Consider the following 26,479-nt stretch of genomic DNA (forward strand, 5'->3'; position numbering starts at 1 on the left):
ATGTACAGTTTTCTAGGGTATATACCTAGGAGTGGAATCATTGGGTTATACGAGGCTTTTATGAACAACTTTTTAAGAACCTAAAAAATTTCTAAAGTGGCTGCACCATTTCACATACCCATCAGAAATGTAGATTAGGTTCTAATTTCTCTAATCTCCTCACCAACACTTGCTATTGTCACTCTTTTTTTTTTTTTTTTTTTTTTTTTAATTACAGCCATTGAAGTGGGTGTGAAGAGCTTTCTCATTGTGGTTCTGATTTGCATTTCCCTAGTGACTAATGCTGTTGAACATGTTTTCATGCTTTTGTTGGCCATTAAAGTATTTTCTTTGGTAAACTTCTTCCATTCTTTTGCCCATTTTAAATTGGTTTATTAGTCTTATCACTAAGTTATGAGTTCTTTACATATTCTGAATACAAGTTCTTTATCAGGTATGTGATTTGCAAATCTTTTTTCCCTAAGATAGTCTTTTTTTTTTCTTTTTAAAGTGTTTAAGAGATACAAACTTCAAAGTGAAAGTTCCTTGTGATACACTAACAGGCCAATCATGATTCACTCTGTTTCAAAATATTATGTAAGTACTTTTAAAAAGCAACTTTTAACTTTTATTTTAGAATACTTGGAAAATGTAGATAAGCACAAAATAGGATGGTAAAATTCCAGAGATAATCTTCGGTAACATTTTTTTGCTTACAGCCTTTCGGTTCTTTCTGTGAACATACCTTTATTTAAAGAATAAAAATGGGACTATTTAAATATTGTAAACTCATCGTTCCAGCACTTGGCTGGTAAGCAAGTTTTACCTCGGAATGATATAAGTAGAAAATTTCTTTCTTTTTTTTTTTTTGTCTTTTGTCTTTTGTTGTTGTTGTTGTTGCTATTTCTTGGGCCGCTCCTGCGGCATATGGAGGTTCCCAGGCTAGGGGTTGAATCGGAGCTGTAGCTACCGGCCTACGCCAGAGCCACAGCAACGTGGGATCCGAGCCGCGTCTGCAACCTACACCACAGCTCACGGCAACGCCGGATCGTTAACCCACTGAGCAAGGGCAGGGACCGAACCCGCAACCTCATGGTTCCTAGTCGGATTCGTTAACCACTGCGCCACGACGGGAACTCCTGCAGAAAATTTCTTAAAAGAATAGCTGGTTATGCCTAGTGTGTGACAGAGGACCGGGGCAGCATCTTCTCTCTAGGCTAAGGAACGGCTAGGTATTGGAATTAGTGCCAAGGAAGAGTGTTTCCCAAGAGGGCACATGGAAGGGCCCCTCTCAGAGCACCATGTGGGAGACACTGCCCCAAACAGTCCCCATTCTGCAGGGGGCCCGGGTGTTTCTGTCCCTCAAAGCCTGACTGCCTCTTCCGGCGGCGCGGGTCGGAGGCCTCCCCTCTCGCCGCCCACCTTTGGTCCTGGACCTCCTGTACCCCCACTGCCAGGGGCAGCGCTCAGCACTGCTCGACCCAGCGCCGCGGACAGTCCTCCAACTCCACTCGTCCTCAGTCGCTTGTGGGCGGCCCCACCCGCGTCAGGGGCAGCCCTGGGCTCGGCCCTGCGGCCAATCCGAGGATCTCCTCCGCTCGGTGAGGACACTGTCCTTTCCTCCCACCTCATGATCTGCTCGACGTGAAACGGCCCGAGCGGTATTTCACTGGCTGCAGCGGTCTCTTTGTCCGTGCACAGGTTCAGGTGGAGACCCCCTGGCCCGGACGGCACCGTGAGCCCGTCGCAGACCCAGCCTCCCGCCTGGGTCCAGGCCGGCTGCGCCATTCGAGGGCCGCTGTCCTGGCCCCGAGGTTCCGCGCCTCCATACCGGGAGCGCAAAGAGGGGATAAGGCACCAAGACCCCAGAACCTCCACTGCCCCACAGGAAGCACCGCGGCCCCAAGGTGGGCTCGCCGCAGGGGCGGGGGCGGCGCATCCGGGTGAGCGCGCGGCGCCCCCGCCTCCCCCGCGCAGCCGCACGGGCCGCCGCCGCGAGCACGCCGCGCGCGGGGAGGACCGCGCCCAAGCGGCCAGCGCGGGCGGCCCTGCGGCCCTGGCCCGCCGGGCTGAGGGAACCCGGAGCGCGCGGCAGCGGCGGAGGCGGTGGCGGCGGGATGCAGGGCGGCCCGGAGTAGCGCGCCGAGCCCGCGAGGCCCGGCGCGGAGGCGGGGGCGGGCGCAGCGGAGGCGGGGCCCGCGCCGGGCCCGCCCGCCCGCCGGGGGAGCCGCCGGCAGTGGCCGAGGAGGCGGCGCGGCGGACGGCGGCCCGAGAGTAGCGCCCGCGCTGCGGCCCGCGGGACCGCGCCGCGACCGCCCGGGCCGGCCCCGAGGAGCGCCCGCCGCCGCCGCCGCCGCGCGCGGACCGAGGTAAGTGTCCGCCCGCGTCCGGGTCGTCCCGGAGTCACGGCCGCTTGCGCGGGGCCGGCGGAGGAGGAGGGGGAGGCCGGGCCGCGTCCGCGTCTCCCGTCCCTTTGTGGCCGGGGCGCGGGCGCGCCGGGCGCGGGGTCCGGGTCGGGGACTCGGGTGTTGCTGGACACGCGGCGTCTCTGGTTGGCAACTGCGGCGAGCAGCGAGTTTCCGTCCTAGTTTGACATTGACTTAGAACCGTTTTTCTTTAGAAGACGGAAGTTTGTTTTATTGACCAAAAATACAGCTAAATATGGCTCCTGGGTTCGGCCCGGCCGTGTGGTACTTGGAGCCGCGGTGCTAGGCTGACCCCCGCTCGGCCGGCGCGACGGGGGAGGGGAGGACACGCGGGCGGCCCGGGGCGGGGGCTTCCTGGCCCACTACCCGCGAAGAGCACTCGGCCCCGAATTAGCAAGTGTCCGTGGATGGGAAGTAGCGGGCTTTAGGTAATGTGGCAGCCCTTCCTGGAAGAATGAATGAATGAAATGTCATTTACTCATACATAATCAATACAATGCCCATTTAAAGATTTGCCAGGAATTGTGATGATTTGCAATGTCATTGCCTTTCTTACCTGGTCAGCCTTGCTAAGTGAAGGTCCCCCTTCCCCAGAACTTATGACCTTGGCCTCATTCACAGAGCCACTAAACTAAGCAACCCTTCAACCCAAGGCTCTTGGCATTTTCTGGCAAGTGTGGGGAATGGGCAGAATAGTTTTTGTGATTGTGAACTCTTTCTGGGGGTCGGAGAATGTTACCTTATGCTTAATACACTGATCTATAATAATTCTTGTCAAGAACCCTGAGAGGCCGAGGAGGGGTGTAGGGGGGTATCTTGTCCTCATTTTACAGATGAAGATGTTGAGGCCCTAAGAAGTTATAACTTTCCAAGTCACATGCTAAGCTGCAGAGCTGGGACTCAAACTTCAGTTTTATTGATCCAATACTCTTTACATCACATCTGTGTCCAGACCTGGATTGTCCATTATGGTAGCTGCTAGCCACATGTGGCTATTTAAATTAAAATTAAATTTTTGAAAATTCACTAGTCACATTACAAGTGTTTAGTAGCTCAGTGTGACCAGTGGTTGCTATTGAGCAACACTTATCTGGGCCATCTATCCATTTGTTTATTCAGTGAATACTTATTGAGTGTCATCTGTGTATGAGGCAGTTTTAAGTCGTGGGGATGCTGTGATGAATAAGAGAGGCAAAATATCCTTGGCTTTATGGAGCTTGCCTTTTACATGATAGTGTGAGGGACGTTTCCGTGGTGCCTTGCTGATTCAAAGTGTGGTTTGTGAACCAGCAGCAGCGTCCCTGTCATCTCAGAGTTTGGAAGAAATGCAGAATCTCAGGGCCCAAACCACGTCAACTGAATGAGTATCTGTTAAAGTGATTTAACAGGTGGCAGGTGATAGATTTCAGATCTCAGGTGATTGGTTTTCAGTTTAGGAGTTGAAGATTAAGACGCCAGCTTAGGAATTGCTGCTGTGGCACAATGGGATTGATGGTGTCTTGGGAGCACTGGGATGCAGGTTTGATCCCTGGCCCAGCACTGTGGGTTAAGGATCCATCGTTGCTGCAATTTCACCTTAGCTGCAAGCTGCGGCTTGGAAGTGATTCCTGGCTGGGGAACTCCATATATCGCAAGGCTGCCAAACACACACACACACACACACACACACACACACACACCAGCTTAGAAAGCCTTGGGAACACTCGTCGTTTACACAAATACTTGTTAGATGTCTGGCTTCTCCAGTGGAGTGTAAGCTTTATAAGAGCACATACTGTGTCTTCCTTTTCCAGCCATGTATCCCCAAAGACTTCACAGTGCCTGATGAGCAGTAGGCACTCAATAAATGCTTGTTGAGTATATTAATGAACCTGTTCAGAAGTCAAAACTAGTTAATCAAGCAGTTGCATGCAGTGTAATTTTCAGGGCATCAAGTAAGAGCATGGGACCAGAATCAAAATGATGGTAGACATATATGTAGCTTTTCAGTTCTAAACTTCAGCTACCCTGGCCTGAGTTTTATTTCCTGGCTCACTTGCATGCTCTATCTCTTTCACTTTTTTTTTTTTTTTTTTTGGTCTTTTTTTAGGGCTGAACCCTCAGCATATGGAGGTTCCCAGGCTAGGGGTCCAGTCGGAGCTGTAGCTGCCGGCCTGCGCCACAGCCACTTCAACATGGGATCCTTAACCCATTGAGCAAGGCCAGGGATTGAACCTGAGTCCTCATGGATGCTAGTCAGGTTCGTTAACTGCTGAGCCATGACGGGAACTCCATCTTTCACTTATTAATAATATAAAATAATGTTTATAAATTTAAATCTTAGTCATATGTTAGTGCCATATACATACATATATGTATGTGTGTTTACACTGTATTCTAGACTTTATTTGAATTTCACCAGTTTTTCCATTGATACTCTCTTTCTGTTTCAGGATCCAGTCTAGGGTACCGTATTGTACCGCATTGCATTTAGTCGTCATGTCTCCTTAAGTCTTTGATCTATGTCACTTTCTCAGTTTTCCTAATTTTGAGTACCTTTGTTGGCCTTGAGGAGTACTGTCTTGGCTGTCTTTAGTGGACAGCTTTCCATAGACCAGATAGAATCATCCGGTTCTGGGAAAAGGCTCTCCTATTCAGAAAAGTAAGGCCATGACAGGAATAGCTATCTCTGCTTGTATTTGTTTATGTAATATATATATATATATATATATATATATATATATATACACACATCTATTATGCTTCTGTAACAACTTCCAACTGTAGTACTTTGTTTTCAGTAACAGATTCTTGGGATACAGTTCTTAATTGGTTGAGATTCAGAAGAGTGTTACAAAATTACAAATGTGAACCACTGTTTTAGAATATACTGAGTTTTTATTCTTATGATGGGTTAAGAGCTGGGCTGAGGTGGAGGAGCAAGGAAAAAGGAGAGATTAGCTAGAAGAGGTAGTGGATCAAAGAGGGACCAAAGTGAATGGAGAGACACATAATGCAGGAAAGAAGGAAAGAAGTAACTGCATAGAAGAGAACTTGGAGTGAATACTTACTCTTAGTTTCAGTTAATATTTTATTGAGCCCTTACTGCGTGTGAGACCCAGTGCTTGCTGTTGAAGATAACGGGGGTGGGACAGCATTAGATGAACATCTGGATAGGTACATGATAAGTACAACATGTGATGGGTGCTATAATATAGAAAAGGTGAAAGATGCTGGTAAATATGTGGGGGGAGTTGCTGCTTTTGATTGGCTGGGTTGGTGAGGAAGTCTTCTCTTAGAAAGTCTCACTTGAACCCCACTCTCTGGCTTTTGGAGACCTTCCATTGTTACCCCCACACTGCTTATCCCACCTTTTTGTTATTTCACAACACAAAACACATGCCCCTTTCTCCATAGGCAATGTGCTTATTTTTAACTCCCCATCTTTTCACAGCTACTGGCCTATGCCAGAGCCACAACAACACGGGATCCAAGCCGTGTCTTAGACCTACACCACAGCTCACAGTAACATCAGATCCTTAACCCACTGAGCGAGACCAGGGATCGAACCCGAATCCTCATGGATCTTAGTTGGGTTCGTTAACGCTGAGCCACAGTGGGAACTCCTCTCTTCATTTATTTGGATCTTTGCTTTCTTTCATCAACACTGTCGTTTTATCATACAAGTCTATGCTTCAATAGATTTTGTTGGATTTTTGTTAGATTTACACATAAGTATTTGTATTTTGAGTAATTGAAAGTGCTTAAATTTTGGTGTCTGTGTTCATTGCTAGTATGGAGAAATTCTTATTTTCTTATGTTTACCTTGTATCCTATGGTTTTGCTGAACCCATTTATTAGTTCTAGAAGTTTTTCTGTAGATTCCTTGAGACTTTCTAAATAGACAACTCTGTCATGTCTACACAGGGACAATTTTATTTCTTCCTTTTCAATCTTCATGCCATTTCTTTCCTCTTTTTTTTGCACTAAAACTTCCAGTACCATATTTAATAAGAATAGTAAGAGAGGACATCTTTGCCTTGTTCTTGATCTTAGGGACAAAGCATTCAGTCTTTCACTCTGTTTTGGGTCAGCCTCAACCATTGCTAGTGTTGCTATTGGCTCAAAATGACCAGAAGCAGTCACCTCGTCCTGTGGTGAGCCCCCACATAGACATTTCCCCTTTTGGAGTCACCATCGTGTCTGGATTGGCCCTTGTGGTTCTAACTGTGATTGCAAGACATACCTCAGCAACAACCATGAGAGAACTTTGAAAAGGTTTATAATGTACAGGTCCTGGAGGAGGGTACATGCCTGAGGCCACACAGTGAGGTGGTGGGGCAGACAGTGCAGACCTTGGTTTCTCCTCTTATGGGGATTGAGGGTGAGGATGAGGTGCCTGGGGTTTCATGGGTTCACTATTGACGAATGGAAAACATCAGAGCAGGAATTAGGGCATAGGAAGGGAAAAGCAAGCTGTCAAGTGGTCAGTTATCTAATCTCTTAGAGTTCTCTTAAAGAAAAAAAAGGGGAACTTCATGGATGGGGCAGCCTGGCTAACTATCTAGTTGCGTAGCCTGTAATGTGTAGATTCAAGATTGAAGTGGAAGCCTGGGCAATTAAAATTTTAATGTCAGGCATTTACATTGTACAATCAAAAAAGCTAATTATCAGGCACTTATAGTACACACTATTAAGGATAGTGTTAATTGTAGGGTTTTTTTTGGTAGGTGTTCTTCATCAAGTTGAGAAAGTTCCCCTTTAATATTTGAGAGATTTTGTTATGAATGGGTGTTGAATTTTGTCAGGTACTTTCTGTGCATTGATTTTATGGTCATGTGATTTTTGTTCTTTAGTCTATTGATTTGATGGATTATTTTGACTTTTTTTTTTTTTTTTTTTTTTTTGGTTTTTAGGGCTGCACATGGGGCATGTGGAAGTTTCCAGGCTAGGTGTCAAATCAGAGCTTTAGCCGCTTGTCTATGCCACAGCAACAGCAATGCCAGATCCGAGCCGCATCTGCAACCTGCACCACAGCTCATGGCAATGCTGGATCCCCAACCCACTGAGTGAGGCCAGGGATGGAACCCAAGTCCTCATGGATGCTAGTCGGATTAGTTTCTGCTGAACCATGATGGGAACTCCCTGATTGATTTTTTAATTGAGCCAGCCTTGCCTTCCTGGAATAAACCCTACTTGGTCTTGGTGTATTATCCCTTTTATATTCTGAGTTCTGTTTACTAATGTTTTGGTAAGACTTTTTGTGTTTATGTTCATGGGGGTATTTGGCACTATAAATTTTCCTCTAAGCACTGTTTTAGGTGTGTCTCACAAATTTTATGTTGTGTTTTTATTTTCACTCAGTTCAATGTGTACTTTTATTTTTCTCGAGACTTCTTCGACCTGAAGATTATTGAGAAGTGTGTTGTTTAGTTTCCATGTGTTTGGAGAATTTCCTATTAACTTTCTGTTTTTGGTTTCTACTTTGATTCTCTTGTCGTTGGAGAACACACTCTCTGTTTCAGTTCTTTTAAATTTGCTTAGGCTTGTTTTATGACTCAAAATATGGTCCGTCCTGATGCATGTTCTGTGGACACTTAACTAAGATGTGTTTTCTGCTCTTGAGTGGAGTGTTTTATAAATGTTTCATAAATTTCAATCATATCTGTTGGTTGATGGTGTTGTTGAGTTCTATACTGTAGCTTATTTTCTGTTTAGATGTTCTATCAACTCTTGAGAGAGCGGTGTTGAAATCTCCAGCTGTATTTGTGGATTTGTCTGATCTTCTTTTAGGTTTTATCAGTTTTTAGCTCTACGTGTTTTGCAGCTCTCGTGCATACACATTTAGGGTTGCTGTGTTTTCTTGCAGAAGTGACCATTTCTGTCATTACATAATGTCTTTCTCTGTCTTTAGTAATTCTTTTTGCTCTGAATTCTACTTTACTGATATTAACATAGCCACTACTTTTCTTTTTCCTTCGATTGCTTTCCTTTAATTGTTTGGATGATAATATCCTTTTCCATTCTTTTACTTTCAACCTGGCTAAACTGTTAGGTTTGAACTAAGTGTCTTATAGACAGCATACAGTTGGGTCATTTTTTTTTTTTTATTGATTCTGTCAATTTCTATCTTTTTCCTGACACATTTAGACCATTTACATTGAATGTAATTACTGATTTGTTAGAGCTTAAGTCTCCCATTTTATTTTTTGTTTATTCTGTTTTTTTTTTCTCTGTATGTTCTCTCTCCCCTCAACTTCTTGTGAGTTACTTGAGTATTTTTTTAGAATTCCATTTTGATTTATCTATACTGTTTCTTTCTTTCTTTCTTTCTTTTTTTTTTTGTCTTTTTGCCTTTTCTAGGGCCACTCCCGCGGCATATGGAGGTTCCCAGGCTAGGGGTCTAATCAGAGCTGTAGCTGCCAGCCTACACCAGAGCCACAGCAACTCGTGATCCCAGCCTCATCTGCAACCTACACTACAGGTCACAGCAGTGCCAGATCCTTAACCCACTGAGCAAGGCCAGGGATCAAACCCGCAACCTCATGGTTCCTAGTCGGATTTGTTAACCACTGAGCCTTGACGGGAACTCCTATCTATGCTGTTTCTGAGTGTATTTCCTTGTACTGGTTTTTTAAAATTAAAAATATTTTTACTGGTTGACCTAGCTAATCATTGTCTACTGGTGTCATCATTTTACCTGTTCAGTGAACTATAGAAATCTTACTTCTCTATACATCTCTTTACCGTCCCTCATTTTAATACAATTGTATATACTTCTAAAGGCATTTAGAAGTACACTAGATGCTGTATTATGGTTTTTGCTCTCACAAACGTAAATGAGAAAACTCAAGGGGAGAAGGAAAGCCTATTTACATGTATTTTTACTTAGTATGTTTTCTCTTGATATCTCAAGATTTCTTCCCTTGTCATTTCTTTTTTTTTTTTTTTTTTTGTCTTTTTTGTTTTTGTTGTTGTTGTTGCTGTTGCTATTTCTTGGGCCGCTCCCGCGGCATATGGAGGTTCCCAGGCTAGGGGTTGAATCAGAGCTGTAGCCACCGGCCTACGCCAGAGCCACAGCAACTCGGGATCCGAGCCGCGTCTGCAACCTACACCACAGCTCACGGCAACGCCGGATCGTTAACCCACTGAGCAAGGGCAGGAACCGAACCCGCAACCTCATGGTTCCTAGTCAGATTCGTTAACCACTGCGCCACGATGGGAACTCCATCATTTCTTTTTTGATTTAAGAACTTCCTTTAGCCATTCTTTAGGGTTTGTCTGCTAGTGACACATTTTCTTAGTTTTTCTTCCTTTAAGAATGTCTTGATTTGCTCTTCATTCCTGAAGGATATTTTCTTTGGGTATAGGATTCTGTTGATCTTTTCTTTCAGCACTTGAAAAATGTTGTACCATGTACCTCTGACCTCCATGGTTTCTGTCGGGAGTTCCTTGTCTGAATAAATAGTTTTTCCTCTGTAGTTAAGGTGTCATTTTTCTCTCATTGGCCTCAGGATTTTTTTTTTTTAATTTTTAGTTTTAAGAAGTTTAATTGTGATACACATTGGTTTGGATTTCTTTGAATTTATTCTGTTAGCATTCACTCACCTTCTTGAATCTGTAGGTTTATGTCTCTTGCCAAATTTGGAACATTTTCACCATTATTTCTTTGAGTGCTTTTCAGTCCACTCTTGTCTTTTTTCAAGACTCTGATAACTTGAATGTCAGATCTTTTATGATCCCACAGGTTACTAAGACTATCATTTCTTCTTTAGTTTATTTCTTTTTGTTGTTCAGACAGTAATTTCTGTTTCTCTGTTTTCCAGTTTGTCACTTCCATTCTGCTATTGAATTCATCCACTTAGTTCTTTATTTCAGTATTTTTCAGCTCTTAAATTGTCTATTTTGTGCTTCTTTATATGTTTTGTTCCTTTGTTGAGGTCGGTTATTTATTTATTTTTATTTTTTCTTTTCTAGGACCACGCCTGTGGCATATGGAGGTTCCCAGGCTGGGGGTTGAATTGGAGCTACAGCTGCTGGCGTACACCACAGCCACAGCAATGCCAGATCTGAGCTGCTTATGGCAACGCTGGATCCTTATGAAGTAGCTTATGGCAACACTGGATCCTTAAGCCACTGAGTGAGGCTAGGGATCAAACCCACATCCTAGTCAGGTTCTTAACCCGCTCAGCCACAGTGGGAACTCCTGTTTTATTTCTTTTTAATTTAACTTTCAAACATGCTTGAAATTATTTGTTGAAGAATATCTGTCATAGCTGCGTTAGAATCATCCTCAGATAATTCTCTGTCATTTTACTGTTGGTGTCTACTGATGTCTTTTTCATTTAATTTGGGGCTGTCCTGTTTTTTGGTATGGTGAGTGATTTTTTTTTTAATTAAAACATGGACATTTTTATATCATGCTGTGCAATTCTGGATCGTATTTAAGCCTCTGTTTTAGCTGGCTTCTTCCGACACCACTCCAGCAGGGAGAGGGGGTAGCATGTGGTGGTGCCTTGTTATTGCTAGGAGGAATTAGAATTTTAGGCTCCCCACTTGGCCTCTCTTGACCCAAGTGGAGTGTTTTGTTACTGCCGGGTGGTTACTGCCAGGAAGTTCGGGATTCTCAGAGTGTGGAAGGTGCCTTGTTACCAGCTGACATGGATGAAAGCCTGGGCTCCCTACTTGGCCTTCTTAGCATCACTCTAGTGTGGAGGGAGTTGGGGTGCCTTGTTACAGCCTGGTGACTATATGGAAGTCTGAGCTACGTACCTGATCTTTGCTGGCCTAGGTGGGCCACAGTTTTTTTCTGTGGTGTTTGGAGTAGAGTGACTTTTTTTCATCAGCGTTTATTGTCCTGCTAGAATGTCCTTTTCCTGTTCCTTTAGCTAGAGAGAGCAGGCTTTTGTTGGGACTTTCTTTTTTTTTGTCTGCCTGTTGACATTTCCAGTTTGCCAGTTCCTTCAGTTCCAAGTCTGGGATATATGCGGCAGAAATAAGACTCAGGGTAGTCACCATTGTGTTGTTCCTCAGGGCCTGAGGCCTTGCCAGTCTGCCTTCTTTGCCCTATATTTAAAAGTCTTGTGTTTGTTTTATATGTGATATCCAGAATTTTTAGTTGAAGTTAGCAGAAAGAATAGGGAAAAGTACATCTACCCCATCTTCCTGGGAGCACATGTCCCAAAGGACCAGTTTTTAACATTTTTTCTTTGTTATAGCCTGATTCTTAACTCACATATGTAAAAAGTGAATTGTAAGAAGAATGAAATTAAAGGCCTGCAGTATATGCCTTCCAGTTTTTTATCATTAGATTCAGTAGATGTACAGTCCTGTCACATTGCTGTCAAAGTTTCTAAGTGCTAACTCTCAGTCTCTGTACTTGCTTCTCACGGGGTAGTTAAGGGCAGTTTGCTGTCTGGGGACCACACTTTGACTAGCACTGCCTAGGGTATTACTGTTAGATTTTTTTTGACATTAGAAGTTAGTGATTAGCCATTCAGTGTCACTTCTCCTCTGCTGTTTTCCTTGTGTTTTTGTAGGCAGGTCCTCAGTGTGTCCCTTTTAGTCCTTAAGGAGAAGGAATGTTTTAGGGCAGCCGTAGCAGTAATGACGTGAGTTCAGAATGCATCTCTGATTTTAGATGACTTATTTGTCTTTAATTTTTAGAGTTCTCACAAAATATTATATGAGTTATAGAATTAATTCTCTGAGTGTTTATAAGAATCCTTTACAATCATGGTAATTTATAACTTCTAATGTTATGTAGAGAATAGGATTGTTTTTAGTTCTGTAAACATGTCTAAGTATAGGAGTTCCCTTGTGGCACAGCGGGTTAAGGATCCAGCATTGTCATTGCAGTGGTTTGGGTCACTGCTGTGGCATGGGTTTGATCCCTGGCCTGGGAACTTCCACATGCTGTGGGTGTGGCCAAAGAAAAAGATGTGACTAAGTATAGGTTTCTGGTATGTAATCTTTTGGTGGACAACCTCAGCTATGGGACAAACACTAAAGGATACTAGATAAAGCCCTCTAGGGAGCCTTGAGGTGAATTAGAAGACGGTTCCTTCGGTTTAGATGCTGAGGTTTTTGCTAGATTTTTGTGTCTTTGGGAGTTACATTTTCCTTCTCACAAAAAAATTTTTTTATGAGTATTAGTTATAAAAAGGAGTAAAATTTGCATTGTTTTGGTAAAGTTACATGCTAAGTTATTGGATTGTTTTTGAAAATCGTACATTACATTTTATAATTCATTGTTTCTCTTAAGGTTAAAGAGTGAGTGAAATTTTCTGGGAATGTTGTAACTCATTTTTTCATCTCTAGGGATTAGTGAGTTATCAATAAACACTTTCCTAATATTTACAAGTCCCTGTGCGTGGCAGGAACTGTAGACGGTCAGAGCAGCATGGTCATAGTGCTGAGGCCTCACCGCCTCAGAAGTCCATATTCTGTTCACAGTCAGGCTGCAGAATTTGTTTTAATTATATTAAGTGGTTCCATGCAAAATGAACACTTCTTGATGAGATTGGACTGTTATGGGGGAGCGGCCATGAGTAACTTTTACCGCGAATTAAGGGCATAAGAGAACTAAAACAGCTTTGCCATTTGATATGGAGAATGGTGGTAAGATGGTTTTCTGATCTGAAACTTGGGAGAGGAATGAGAAAATAGAGGGAAGAGGAGGATGGTTCATTGTAGACTAGGAGTCTCTGAACAGGGCTGGAAATCCTATGATGAGCAACCTCTGGAGCATTATAGGGCGTGAGCTGTAAGGACATTCCTGGAGAGAAAGGGGCTTTGTGGTAGAAGCTTTTGACTGGAAGTGCCTTTGGTTTAGCGGAAGGGGTGCAATACTGGCAGCTTATCAGCTGATGTTTATCAGCAGGTGTTGTGGGCTTTTACCTTATAAGGAGACATTTGAGGAGTATTAGGGGAACAGCAGATTGGTTCAGATAGGTGGGATGTAGACTCTTGACACACAACGCAAATAAGACACAATGTGTGTAGCATTGAGCAGTGCCAGGCACTATTCTGAGTGACCTACTTATATTCATTTAATCTTTATAAAAGCCTTGGAGGTAAATACTCTTTATCATTGTCCCCATTGTACAGATGAAGGAACTGTAGCCCAGGGAAATTATGTGCTGAAGCTGGAATCTGCACCTGTCCCTGTGTCTGTGCATTTAACAAGTCAGTCTGGCTCCAGAATTCATGGTCCTAACCACTAAACTAGATTGCCTGTTAGGATAATATGGACAGGACCGATAGGAGCTTTGAGTACCAGCCAGAAGAATATGGACATTATTTGGAAGACATTAGGGAGCCACTGAAGGGTTTTGATGGGACTGTTGATGGACACCAGAATGAAATGTTGGTATACGTGTAGGTGGGTGATTTTTATTTTAAAAGATTGGAGGTAGGAAATGAGGCTAATGCGCTAGTCTGGTTGGCCATATATACAGGTCAATTATATCGGTGCATTTTTATTTAAAGATTTTTTTTTTTTTTCCTGAACCATTTCAGAGTCACTTGTGGAGATGACACTTTTATTTCTAAGTCCTTTGGGAGTGAGAATGTCTTCTGTAGACCTTTCTTTTTCTTTTCTTTTTTTTTTTTTTTTTTTTGTCTTTTTGCCATTTCTTGGGCTGCTCCCGTGGCATATGGAGGTTCCCAGGCTAGGGGTCTAATCGGAGCTGTAGCCACCGGCCTATGTCAGAGCCACAGCAATGCGGGCTCCAAGCTGCGTCTGCAACCCACACCATAGCTTATGGCAACGCCGGATCTTTAACCCACTGAGCAAGGCCAGGGATTGAACCCGCAACCTCATGGTTCCTAGTCAGATTTGTTAACCACTGCGCCGCGACAGGAACTCCTTAAAATTTAAAAAAATTATTTATTATCATCTTTGGCCTATGAAGCTCCAAAGCCAGGGATCAGATCCCAGCCGCAGTTGCGACTCAAGCCACAGCTGCAGCGATGCTGGATCCTTAACCCCCTTTGCCGGTTAGGGATCAAACCCATGTCCTAGGGCTTCCAAAATGCTTCCTATTCCTTTGTGCTACAGCCTGAGCTCTTATAGGTGCATTTTAAGAGATGAAATCAGATGTTCTTGTCAGTGGGTGAAGGAAAGAAGTAAGTCATTTGACTTTTAAGAGACTGTCACCATTAACAGAAATGGAAAAAAACAGCAGAGTTTATGTGGGGATAGTTAATGACTGTGTCTTGACATGACGTGTCCAGTTGCAGGTGCCACTGAGGGGACTCCAGGTAAGACTATCCTGCAGGTACCCTAATTGTGGAGCTTGTTCTTGAGGTCAGGTCTGAAGGTACAGATGAACATGATCGGTATGGAGATGATGCAGATAAGGAGCAGTAGAGAGGGGCTGCTTACATACAGGGCTGCAGAGAATGAAAGTCTTTTACATTGTCCATGAGCAAATATTTATTGAGTGTCAGCTGTGTAGGTACTGTGAATACAAAGTGAACAAAATAGACATGGTTCCTGTGCTTGTTGATCATACAGTCTAATGGGGCAGACAAAAGTAGAGACAATTAAGTGAATAATGGAAGTTTTCAGAACAAAGAATAATGGGGAAATGACATTTCAGCTGAGACCCAGAGGTCAAAAAAGATTTCAGTACAGAGGGTGGGGGCAAGAGGATTCCAGGTAAAAAGATGATATGTGCAGAGGCTCATTCTGTTTAAGGAGCCAAAAGATCAGTGGGGCTGAAGGGCCATTGGCACAGCGGAGAGTGAGTGAGATGAAGGGAGAGAAATCAGTGTAGGGTGAGTGATGCAAGCCCTTAATCCCAGTGCTTTGGGGAGGTTTTGAGCCAGGGAGAGCTCTGTTTGAGATTTTAGACAGATCACCTGCTGTGGTGTGGCAAATGGATCTGCAGGTAGGAGGATGGGCAGAAGAGAGGCATGGGGACCTTACAGGGAGCCTGCACTAAAATGGGGTGGAGGGGGGGGAGGCAGTGGGGAGTTCCTGTTGTGGCTCAGTGGGTTAAGAACCCTACATAGTGTCCGTGAAGATGCAGGTTCGATCCCTGGCCTTGCTCAGTGGGTTAAGGATCTGGCATTGCTGCCAGCTGTGGCATAGGTCGCAGATGTGGCTCAGATCTGGTGTTGCTGTGACTGTGGCGTAGGCTGGCAGCTGTAGCTCTGATTCGACCCCTAGCCTGGGAACTTCCATATGCCACAGGTGTGGCCCTAAAAAGCAAAATAAATAGATAAAATATGGGCAGTGGTTCTGCACGAGGCCAAGAACAGCTCTACTGTCTCTCAGCTGGCTGCTCCGGCTCTCTCTGGTCTTCCTCTTAGTGCCTCCTTTTTCCTCTTTCACATCATGTGTCGTATTGATGCTCAGTCCATCCATCTGTGTTCCTTTTAGACTGTGACTTCTTTAGGCAAAGACAGAGATCTTTGCATTCTGGCTTCTTCCCAGCTGAGCAGTGAGCAGTAAATGTTGACTAATCAGCGTGCTGACCTTCAGGCGTGCAAGGCTTCAGTCAAGTTTAGACTCTTTCTCCCTGTTGTTTTTCCCCTGAGAAAAGCTGCAGGACCTGGGTTGGTGGGTGTCAGTGGTACAGGAGAGAAGTATGCTGACTGTGGGCCTGTGTGGCATCCAGAGGTGCTCTCAGGTGCCTGCTCTTGGAACATGAGCAGAATTAGAGAACACAGGTGGGAGAGCCGAGGAGGAGGCCCTGTGAGGGTGACAGGCACTGATGGCCAGTGCTGTTGAGCAGGCAGGGCTGTGTAAAGCTTTCTGTGCAGTTTCAGCAGACATCCTGTTATAGGGGGATGGAGTGAGTGAGTGGTGAAAAGTGGTGACAGCAGGTGGAGACTGGCCCCTGAGGAAGTGGAGAGGAGGAAGGAGGGTGGAGCTGGGCTGGGGGCAGTTGAGGGCATTGTCCTTTAAGCTAGGAGGGAGCAGAACATGTGAGAGCAAGAAGTGGTGTGCAGGAGGGCCAGCATGGGTGTTGAGAGGGCAGAAGCCCCCCTGGAAGGGGCGGCATGCTCTCTGCTCACCGGCAGAGGATCTAGGTTCCTGGAGAAGCCAGAACTCCTGATTTTTAAGTGAAAAGTCCTGATTTTAAAGTTGGCAATTTACCCCCCCCCCCCCACCTCAGAGCATATGGTGTTCCCAGGCCAGGGATCAGGGATCAGATCTGAGCTGCACTTGCGACCTAAGCCACAGCTGCAGCAACGGCAGATCCTTAGCCCAATCTCAGGGAGGAGATTGATCCTGGTGTCCCAGCACTCCCAAGATGCTGCCTTTCCTATTGGGCCAGAGGGGGGAACTCCATGGCAATTCACTTTCTAAGAATCTTGTTTTTTGGGGAAGGGAGAGTTGAAACCCTCATTTCCAACAGTTCCCTCAGGAGGAAGGGCTGGTGGAGGTGGTGTGTAAGAGTCAGGAGAAAAGGGCTTCCAAGGCTGTGGGGAGGGCTGCAGGCATGGGAGCACATGGAGAGAGAGCACTGGCCTGGAGGTGGGGCTCCCAGAGGGGAGCAGAGGGCATGTCCTGGGAGAGTGAAGTGGAAGGGGCTGGCTCAGCTGCTTGGGTGGGGTTATGGTGGATCCCACCAGCCTGGTGTCAGAGCTTTCTTTGTAGTGTTAGCCTCCTGGAAGTTTAGGCAGAAAAAAGCAATGGGACTTGTATGGGGTTAGGACTGAAAGGCTGAAAGGTCCAGTAAAGGTGAGGGATTTTCTGTGTGTCAGGAGGGCGTAGTTACAAAGGCCATGTGGCTCTTAGGTTGGTTGCTGAGCACATGGAAGGTGAGATGGGGAAGAGGAAGTGGCATAGAAATCAGTGGAGAAGAGCAGCTTTGGCGGGCGAGGAATGTGTGCATCAGATGGTCTGGAGACCTTGGTTGGCTGTGGTTTGGGTCTGGCTTTGCTTTGGCTGAAGTATCAGTATAAGGTGTTGATAGGCAGGTTGGCATTGGGCACTGGGACAGAAGACAGGTCACCATGATCGCGGCCCTTGAAGACAAGTGTTAGAAGGCAGCCTCAGTGTTGCAGCAGATAGAGAATTGGGGGGCAGGGGTTGGAAGTGGGAAAGAAGGTGGTGAATCTAGTGCTGACACCAAACCATTGGGGCAGGTGAGGTGGTGTCTTGAAGATCAGTCTCAGAATATAACAATATGTTTTTTTGTGGGCATGGGGGTGGGAGGGCACTAAACAAAGCAGCAGATTTGGACTAATCCACAGTGCAGACTTAACTATTATAATATGCAGTTGCAGTATTATGGAAAATGTCTTATGTAGGATACTCTCATATATAATAAAAAATACCAGAATATGTCCGAAGATTGGGACTTTGCCATTAGGGCAGACAAGGTGAGGGTCTACCCGAGACTCACTTTACCCACACCCACAGAGATGCTCGATTGCCAGCCCTGATTTACTCTGCTCTCATTTATTTACTAGTACCTCCCAGACTTGTGAGAAGTGGCAGTGACCAACCTGGTCATGCCATCATGTGAGCACCTTGCAGCATCACATTCTGAGGAATCAGGAGCTGGACAGAGGTCTTCAGGGTTCCCTTTCCTTTTAAACTTTCAGCAGTAGAGGACTCTTGGTTTGTTTCGTGCAGACTGTAGTCTTATGGCAACCAAGCTGCCACCTGTCCACTTGCCACCCTCCAAACAAACTAAACCATTTTGTAAAGAGCGATTACTAGTTTAGGGATGTTTTCTTCTCTCCATCTGATGTCCACATGTTTCTGCATAAAAATATTGTGAGAGTAAGTAAACAAGGAAATTTTCTAAAATTATCATTAGGTTTTGGGATTTTTTTTTAATAGAAGAAATTAACGTTTACATGATAAAATATCCTGACAGTACCAAAAGTTATACAGTGAAAAGTAATTCTTCCACCCCAGTATTTTTTTTTTTTTAATTTACAAATGGAAGTCATAGGTATTTCTGGGGCAGATGAAAGTTGTGTTAATTTTCTTTTTTTGTAAATTGGGATATCATGAAGGGACATAATAATTAAGCTGGGGGAAGAAACCACCAGTTGGATGTGATTTTCTGGTAGGCATTTTTTAAAAGTTTGGGATATATTTTGAGAAATGGAAGAAGGTAGGAATGTGTATTCTGTGTTTTTATTTTTAAGGGCCGCACCTGCGGCATATGGAGTTCCCAGGCTAGGGGTCGAATCAGAGCTGCAGCTGCAGGCCTAGCCACAGCCATAGCAATGCCAGATCTGAGCCATGTCTGTGATCTGCAACACAGCTCATGGCAACACGGGATCCTTCACCCACTGAGCAAGGCCAAGGCTCGAACCTGCATCATCATGGATGCCAGTCAGATTCATTTCCACTGATCCACGATGGGAACTCCAGGAATGCGTATTTTGGAGAGAGGGTGCTGTGGAGACCAGGTGAAGCAGGAGAGCTTTAGGGGAGAACTTAGGACACTGGGTGTTAGATACAGAAGTTAGGGTAGATTATGTCAGAGAAGAAAGAAGCATGAAGTCGTTTAGCATGGGTTTATCTGAGCCGTGAAGTGGAAAAACTTTTCTCTAGAGACTCAAAATGGGAGTTAAAAACAGTAACTAGATTCAGACTGGGCAGGAAGGTGAAAATAGGAAGACAAGTCAAAGTTGATTGGGGTCTAGTGACATAGACTAGCGTAGTAAAAATAGAATTCCAGGAAAAAAATTATTGAGGACTTTAACCCTGAACCAAGCCAGCCGAATAATTTATACTGTTCTCTCACCTCTGAATAATCTCTGCCCTTACATACTACTGAGTTATAATGGAGTTTCATTATGAACACGAACCTTTTATATGCTACACTGTGCTAAACTAGGGAAAAAAGGATTTCCACCAGAGAGAGAAAGAGGGGGAAGGTCTCCCCCTTTGTATTTTTGTATAGGTAGCAGCAGTGAACTTAAGGCATATGGTTATGAAGTCTCAGCAAGATTATACAAAGCAGGGAGGGGTAATTCTCCAAAAGGAAATTAGTATGGATGCTAGGCAGCTAAAAAGAAATGTCTCCTTTTCACTCTCAAAAAAGTTTCATGATTTTTAAAGAGAACCCTAATATACTGTTGGTGAGAATGTAAACTGGTGCAGCCACTCTGGAAAACAGTATGGGGATTCCTCAAAGATTTAAGAGTGGAACTAACATAACATCCAGCAGTACCCACTTCCAGGTATTTATCCAAAGAATACCAAACCACTAATCTGAAAAGATATATGCACCCCTGTATTCATCACAGCATTATTTACAATTGCCAAGATACGAAAATAACTGAAGTGCCCATCAATAGATGAATGAATAAAGATGTGGTATATATACACAATGTTAAAGGTGAAATCTTGCCATTTGCAATAATGTGGATGGACCTTAAGGATATTGTGCTAAGTGAAATAAATCAGAGGAAGACTAAATACCATATGATTTCACTCATATGTGGAATCTAAAAAACAAACAAACAGGAACCCAAAATAAATTAAACCAAACCAAACGTGTTGATACAGAGAACAGAGTAGTGGCTTCCAGAGGGGAAGAGGCAGAGGGAAGGAGAAATGAATAAAGGGTATCAACAGTTTGGTGACAAGTGGAATCTAAATTTTTGGTAGTGACCACCCTTGTAGGGTATATAGAAGTAGAAACATAATGTACATATGTAATTAATATAATGTTACCAACTAATGCTACCTCAATTAAAAGAATTTCATAGTTCTTCACATTGTGGTACTTTACTTGTGTAAGACAAATGGTAGCTAGAAATTATTAAGTGCTTTGCTCAGTACAGTTTATACTGTGTCTGATTTCATCCCTTTACATGCTGCATCTTTAATCATCACAGCAATCTTGTGAGTAATCACTTGTGTAAACTTACCCAGTAATAGGTGTGAGAACCAGGCGCAGATTCAGGTGGTGTGTGCTGCACTGCCTCTGTGCTGTTTAAAAAATTATCATGAATTAGTTAATGCTTTTAAATAAAATTGGATTTTATTAATTTTAATGGATGTGCATATTTTTAAATGGTAGTACCATGTATCCCTCTCTTTCTCTCTCTCTCTCTCTCTCTCGTGCGTGCGTACACGCACACGCACACACACACATACATTATGTAATTTATTCAGAAATGTTAGTGAGGCAGTTCCTCACTTTCCCAAGGCTTCTTGGCCGTAACTGAGGAATCACTGGCTCTCCTTGTATTGATGTGCGGTTCTCTCCTGATCGTGGCATTTCTTCTCCCCACTGTGTGACAGTCAGTAGTGGTCCTGAGTAATCTAAGGCAGTCACTGTAGCGTGCCCCCCCCCCCCCCGGGATAGATTCAGAAATAGGCATGTTACCATTCTAGGCTGAGGAAAGTTTGCAGAAGCTTCTGGGGAAGACTTTTTTCTTTGTCCAAGACATGGGTAAGAGGCAATCTTGTCAAATCCAACAAGGAAACCTGCCCTAGAGGGTGGCTGAGGGAATTGCAAAGGGATGGAGCTAGGTTAAGCCAACCCTAAATTCCACCCTACCCCTGAAATAACACTTCTGTGAGCCAGTGAATTTTCCTCACGTTTAAGCAGTTTGAGGTGTGATTTCTGTTCACTTGGCTAGTGATATCTCAGCAGATGTCATAATGCAGAATTGCAATTGGAACAGATTCCTTCTGCTGGATGTTCAAAGTAAAATTATCAAGATTCTGTTAAATAGGCTAGTACCCTAGCCTAGCAAGGTAGAAATTGCATGAATTAGAGTCAGAGGACCTGGGTTGTAATTTCTACTTTGCCACTAGCTACATATATCACATACCTAAATTTCCCTGTCAGCAATAACAGGGAGGTTGCCCTGAATAAGCTGTAATGTACTTTTCATCTCATATCCTCTTAATATTGGAACCCATGAAAAATGTCTTGTTAAACTTAATTAGGAATTAAGGAGATGTTTTTTGAAAAACAGAGAGCCATCTCAGGTTTTTATTATAATGTAGTAGCCCCAGGGTACTCTGTTTCTTCAACTTCTCTGTAAGTAGCCCTGATAAAATTATTTGAACAGAGGTTTAAAAATTGCATTCCCTGCCCCTATCGCCATGGGCTTAAAACCAGCACTTTAAATAAACGGTTATGATTCTTCAGATTGTTCATCATCTGTTTCTTTAACATTTTACTGTGGAAACTTTCAAATATATATAGCAGTGGAATAGTATAGTAAATCCCTGTATATTCATCTTATTCATCTTCTCACCTCAGTAATTATCAATATTTTGAATTTTTTTTAATTTGTGCCTTTTTTGCTTTTTAGGGCCACACCCAAGGCATATGGAGGTTCCCAGGCCAGGGGTTGAATTGGAACTACAGCTGCCGGCCTACACCACAACAACGCCAGATCTGAGCTGCGCCTGTGATCTGTACCACAGCTCACGGTAATGCCTGATCCTTAACCCACTGATCAAGGCCAAGGATTGAACCCACAACCTCATGGTTCCTAATTGTATTCACTTCCACTGCTCCACAGCAGGAACTCCAATATTTTGACAGTTTTGAAACCCATAGCTCTTAAGTGCTTATAGTTGGCTCTTCTAGCAGAGACTTTTTTCTCCAGCTAAACTTTGGAGCTAAATTAGGTCTCCTTAACTTTAAGGTTTCAGTTGTCTGCATATATTTATTTAATGCTGTAGTTTTTAGATCAAAAAAGTTATAATGGAGTTCCCATGCGAGCCTGGCTAGTATCCTGGGGATGCTGGTTCAATCCCTGGCTTCCTTCAGTGAGTTAAAGGATCTGGCTGTGTGGTGTGGCGATGGTCACAGGTGTGGCTCAGATCCTGTGTTGCTGTGGCTTTGGTGTAGGCCGGCAGCTGCAGCTCCAATTCAACCCCTAGCCTGGGAACTTCCATATGCTGTAGGTGTGGGTATTAAAAAAAAAAAAAAAAAAAAAAAAAGATCATAACATTGTGAAAAGAAGTCTTTATATTAGCCATTGTGCCCAAACAATTATGAATATTTAAGCATTTATATTTGTATGTGTCACTTTAGATGAGTTAGGCTATATTAACATACAACCTCCAAATTTCAGTGGCTTGTCTACTGGTTGGCTATGGACTCCACTCTGGGACCCAGGCTGAGAGAGCAGTTAACGTTTTGAACGTTGCCAGCACTGCCACAGAGGGAAAGAGAGCTGGGCAAATTGTGCACTGTCTCTTAAAGCTTTTTGGTGTCATTTTTACTCACATATCAAGGGCTAAAGCAAGTCATATGGCTATCCCCTGATTTAAGGAGGATAAAATTGCAAACCTACCGTGTGTCTACCAGGAGAATCAGAAATATTTGGTGGATAGCACTAATGATTATCACAGCATCATGACAAATATAAAATCTCTTCTGGGTTTTAACTTTATATGTAACAGCTAGGACTTCAAAACTTGTTTACCCTCCTGAAAGAAGTATAGGTTATGATAGTAAAATTAACCTTATTGTTTTCTTAGCTCTTATTTATTTTGTCTTTTATTTTACTTAAAAATTTATTTTTTATTTTTTACTTTTTTTAGTCTTTTAGGGCCTCATGCACAGCATGTGGAAGTTCCCAGGCTAGGGGTCCAGTTGGAGCTATAGCCACCAGCCTACACCAGAGACACAGCAACGCGGGCTCTGAGTTGTGTCTGCGACCTACACCACAGCTCACAGCAGTGCTGGATCCTTAACCCACTGAGCGAGGCCCGGGATGGGACCCCAGCTTTCATGGGTACTAGTAAGCCAAGAGGGGAACTCTTCAACTTTTTTTTAATTCGGTGAATTACATTTATAGTTGTACAACCATCATCACAATGTGTTTCCAACTTTTAAAGCAGTGTGTGTGTGTGTGTGCGTGCGTGCACACACGCGCGTAAAAAGTAGCATCTTGGATTTGAATTCTGACTTGGGTAAAATCCCAGGTCAGTCTCTTGGAATGTTTCAAGTGGGGTTCAAAATTCTAAATGAGATTTCTTTGTTTCTTTTGCTTTTGGAGGCTGGGATTTAAACAGATTCTGACTATTCTAGATGAGTTATGTCAGTCATAGTACTGGCCACATTTATATCAACTTCTGGAGGAAACTATGACCCCCACAGTCCCTGCTCAAAGGTGCTCTCAGTTGGTCATAATTTTATATCCCTCAGAAATACGCACCAGACCAGGGCAAGGCATTCAGGCCAGTAGCAGCTACTGTACTATGACCTGGCTTGAAAAGATAAGTGAGGCCGGAGAATTTAACTTCTAAGACTGAGACAGAGGCTCTGAGCCTAGTACGAAGCCTTGAGAAAGTAGAAAAGTCATGACTATTCATAGGCAGTATGAGGAAGTGATGGTGGGAGGAAAGGGGCAGAACAAACAGTTGATTGTTTGGGCATGAGAAGAGAAGGAAGCTAGCTCCTGGGGTGCTGTGTCATGTGCTCCTGCTAATTCCAGCTGCCAGGTGCCTTTGCGTTTCTGCTTCCCTCTTTGAGGCCCAGCTCTGTGGTCACTTCTGCCCTGCTTGGCTTGGGGTTCCTGGGTTTATTGCATGTTCTGTGGGATAGGATTAGTTATGAGTACTGGTTCCAGAGACCCAGGGCATGGGTAGCTGAAGCAGGAAAAATCTACTTCTCTCTCATGTCTAAATCAGGGGGTTCACAGCTCATGGCTGATGTGGCAGCACCATGGTTCTCTGGGATCTTGGTGGTTCTAGCTCTCTCTTCTACTCTCCAGGGTCTTCATCCTTGTCACAGGATGGAGGAAGAGTAGAAGAGGAGGCACACGCCAGTCCTTTTTAGATACCTCTAAAAGTGTACACAGGCTTTTTTCATATCAACTAGACCTTCACTGCAAGGGAGACTGGGAAATGTATCCTTATTCTAGCTCTCCATGTGCCTTGAAGAAATTGGGGGCTCTGTAACTTCAGAAGGAGGCAGGAACATTGGACACCTCACAGTCTGCTTTGTGTATCTTGAAAGTAAACTCTGTTTCTTGAGGCTGTCTCTGTGCCTTGGTATGAAAGGCATCTGAGTCACCTCTCAGAATGTCCTTCTTTCATTGCATGCCTACTTGTACCTGAGTTTCTGCTCCACCTGTGTTTCAGCTAAACTAAACAAAGGTTCAGCCATACTAAACAAATGAGCAAAGATATACTTGTCCATTTTAAAATGTCCTTTTGTTAGTGTCCATTGTACACTTCAAGTACAGTCCTGGGTATTGAGAAGACACAAAAATGAAATATGTGATCTAAGTAAATAGTGACACTGTTGTGTGATCGATGCATAGTGAAGATCCTCCTTGAAGATGTAAAGTATACCTCCTAGGATGGCAGAAAAAGGTTGTGGCTGCATCCTCCTCCTCTTTTCTTCAGGACACAGGAGATGAAGGCCCACACCGTGGCCCTAACTAAGCACTAGCCATGGTAGGAGCACTGTCAGTCCGAAGTCAGATATTCTTTCCTGTAAGAACTTACCAGTTCTTCCTTATCAGTGGACAGAGTAAAAGCTATCCAAAAGCAAATCCCTAAATTGCCACAGTAAAGAGCAATATATATATATACACAGCATGTAATACGCATATGAATATATATGCACAGTGCTTTATGTCATATAACATTTTTCTCATTATAAACCCTAGTTATCCAGAAATCCAGTTACCTAATTTTCTCAAAAGTAAGATTTCTTTTGGACATTTTTTCATGATAATCTTTGCTTGTTGACTAACTTGCCAGTGGTATTTTGCTACTTTAAATCTCATCCTCATTTACTTTTTAAAATTTATTTTTGCCATACTCATGGCATGTGAAAGTTCCTATGCCAGGGGTCAAATCCGCATCACAGTGGTGACCTGAGCCACAGAATGACAATGCCAGGTCCTTAACCCACTGAGCCACCAGGGAACTCCTTGTTTTCGTTTACTTTTTCTCTGCATCGGTCTGTAGAAAATTGATCTTTGATTGGCATTAGTGGGCTTTAGGGAATATCCGTATGGTAATCTTAGGTTGAAATGGAATTTTTATGAAAGATAATTCAGGTCAGTTAAGGTGCTGTCAGCTTGTGAGAATGTAGGGGATAACATGAAATTAATAAAGCATTGCTCCTATGACCTATCTTGGGATGTGGAAATTGCTGTTTTTCATACTTCTTTGAATGGTGTTTTAGATTATTTTACCTGGAGCTCATTGCTACCAGTGAGGTTCTTCTCTTTTTGCTCTGTTAGATTATGTGTTATGAGCTGAAAACACTGCTGTACATCACAGTTGATTTAGATTAATTATAGCTCAGAATTTTGTTTCAGTTCTTGACTCCATAGATACTATTGAAACCGTCTTTTTTTTTTTTTTTTTTTTCCTATAAGAGAATTATTTTTTTAAATGGAAGGTGGGAAAGACAGATATGGTCAGAAGCATTTGGGAGAGAGTAGTAACTAGGAGATAAAGTGAATTAATTTTTTTTTTTGCCATTTCTTGGGCCGCTCCCGCGGCTTATGGAGGTTCCCAGGCTAGGGGTTCAGTCGGAGCTGTAGCCACTGGCGGACGCCAGAGCCATAGCAACGTGGGATCCGAGCCGCGTCTGCAGCCTACACCACAGCTCACGGCAACGCCGGATCCTTAACCCACTGAGCAAGGCCAAGGATCGAACCCGCAACCTCACGGTTCCTAGTCGGATTCGTTAACCACTGCACCACGACGGGAACTCCGAATTAATTTTTCTTATATCGATTATAATCAACTGCTTTCTCTTTGCTTAGTGTTAATACCTTTAGATTCTGTCTTTGAAGGCATACATTGTAATAATAACATCTCAAATATTTTTATATTTAAAAATGACATGAATCCCTAGCATTTGAATTATCTTCAGTGTACATGCGATTCTTTTTTTTTTTTTTTTTTTTTTAAACTTCCACACCCACAGCCTATGGAAGTTCCTGAGCCAGGGATTGAATTTGAGTCACAGCTGTGACAATGCCATCCTTTAACCCACTATGCTGGGATCAAACCCTTGCCTCCACAGAAACCCAAGCCACTGCAGTCAGATTCTTAACCCACTGTGCTCCAGCAGAAACTCCAACATACGATTCTTTTTGTTAGAGGTAGAAAATTGTTCTGAAAGGCATTATTCTGAATCCGGTGGAACATAGATCACTTCAGT

General features: G+C 43.6%; 1 protein-coding gene across 7 annotated transcripts in view; it reads left to right on the forward strand.

Moving 5' to 3' along the window:
* Window positions 1–1,992: 1,992 nt before the first annotated feature.
* The window catches only part of GALNT1 (polypeptide N-acetylgalactosaminyltransferase 1), a 137,248-nt gene continuing 112,761 nt past the window's right edge, over window positions 1,993–26,479 (forward strand). For 3 of the 7 annotated variants that reach the window (XM_084958498.1, XM_084958495.1, XM_084958499.1), the window contains exon 1: window positions 1,993–2,085. The gene's annotated coding sequence lies outside the window, so the exon portion shown is untranslated. Of the gene's footprint in view, window positions 2,099–2,214; window positions 2,349–26,479 lie in introns of those variants that run through there. The other 4 variants (XM_084958496.1, XM_021096270.2, XM_084958500.1 and 1 more) reach the window with 2 other exon arrangements.

This window comes from Sus scrofa, chromosome 6, assembly GCF_054392235.1.
Source record: "Sus scrofa isolate SSC_HxYL_T2T_F1_AM1 chromosome 6, Sscrofa_HxYL_maternal_Yorkshire_Landrace_v2.0, whole genome shotgun sequence".
Lineage (NCBI taxonomy): Eukaryota > Metazoa > Chordata > Mammalia > Artiodactyla > Suidae > Sus > Sus scrofa.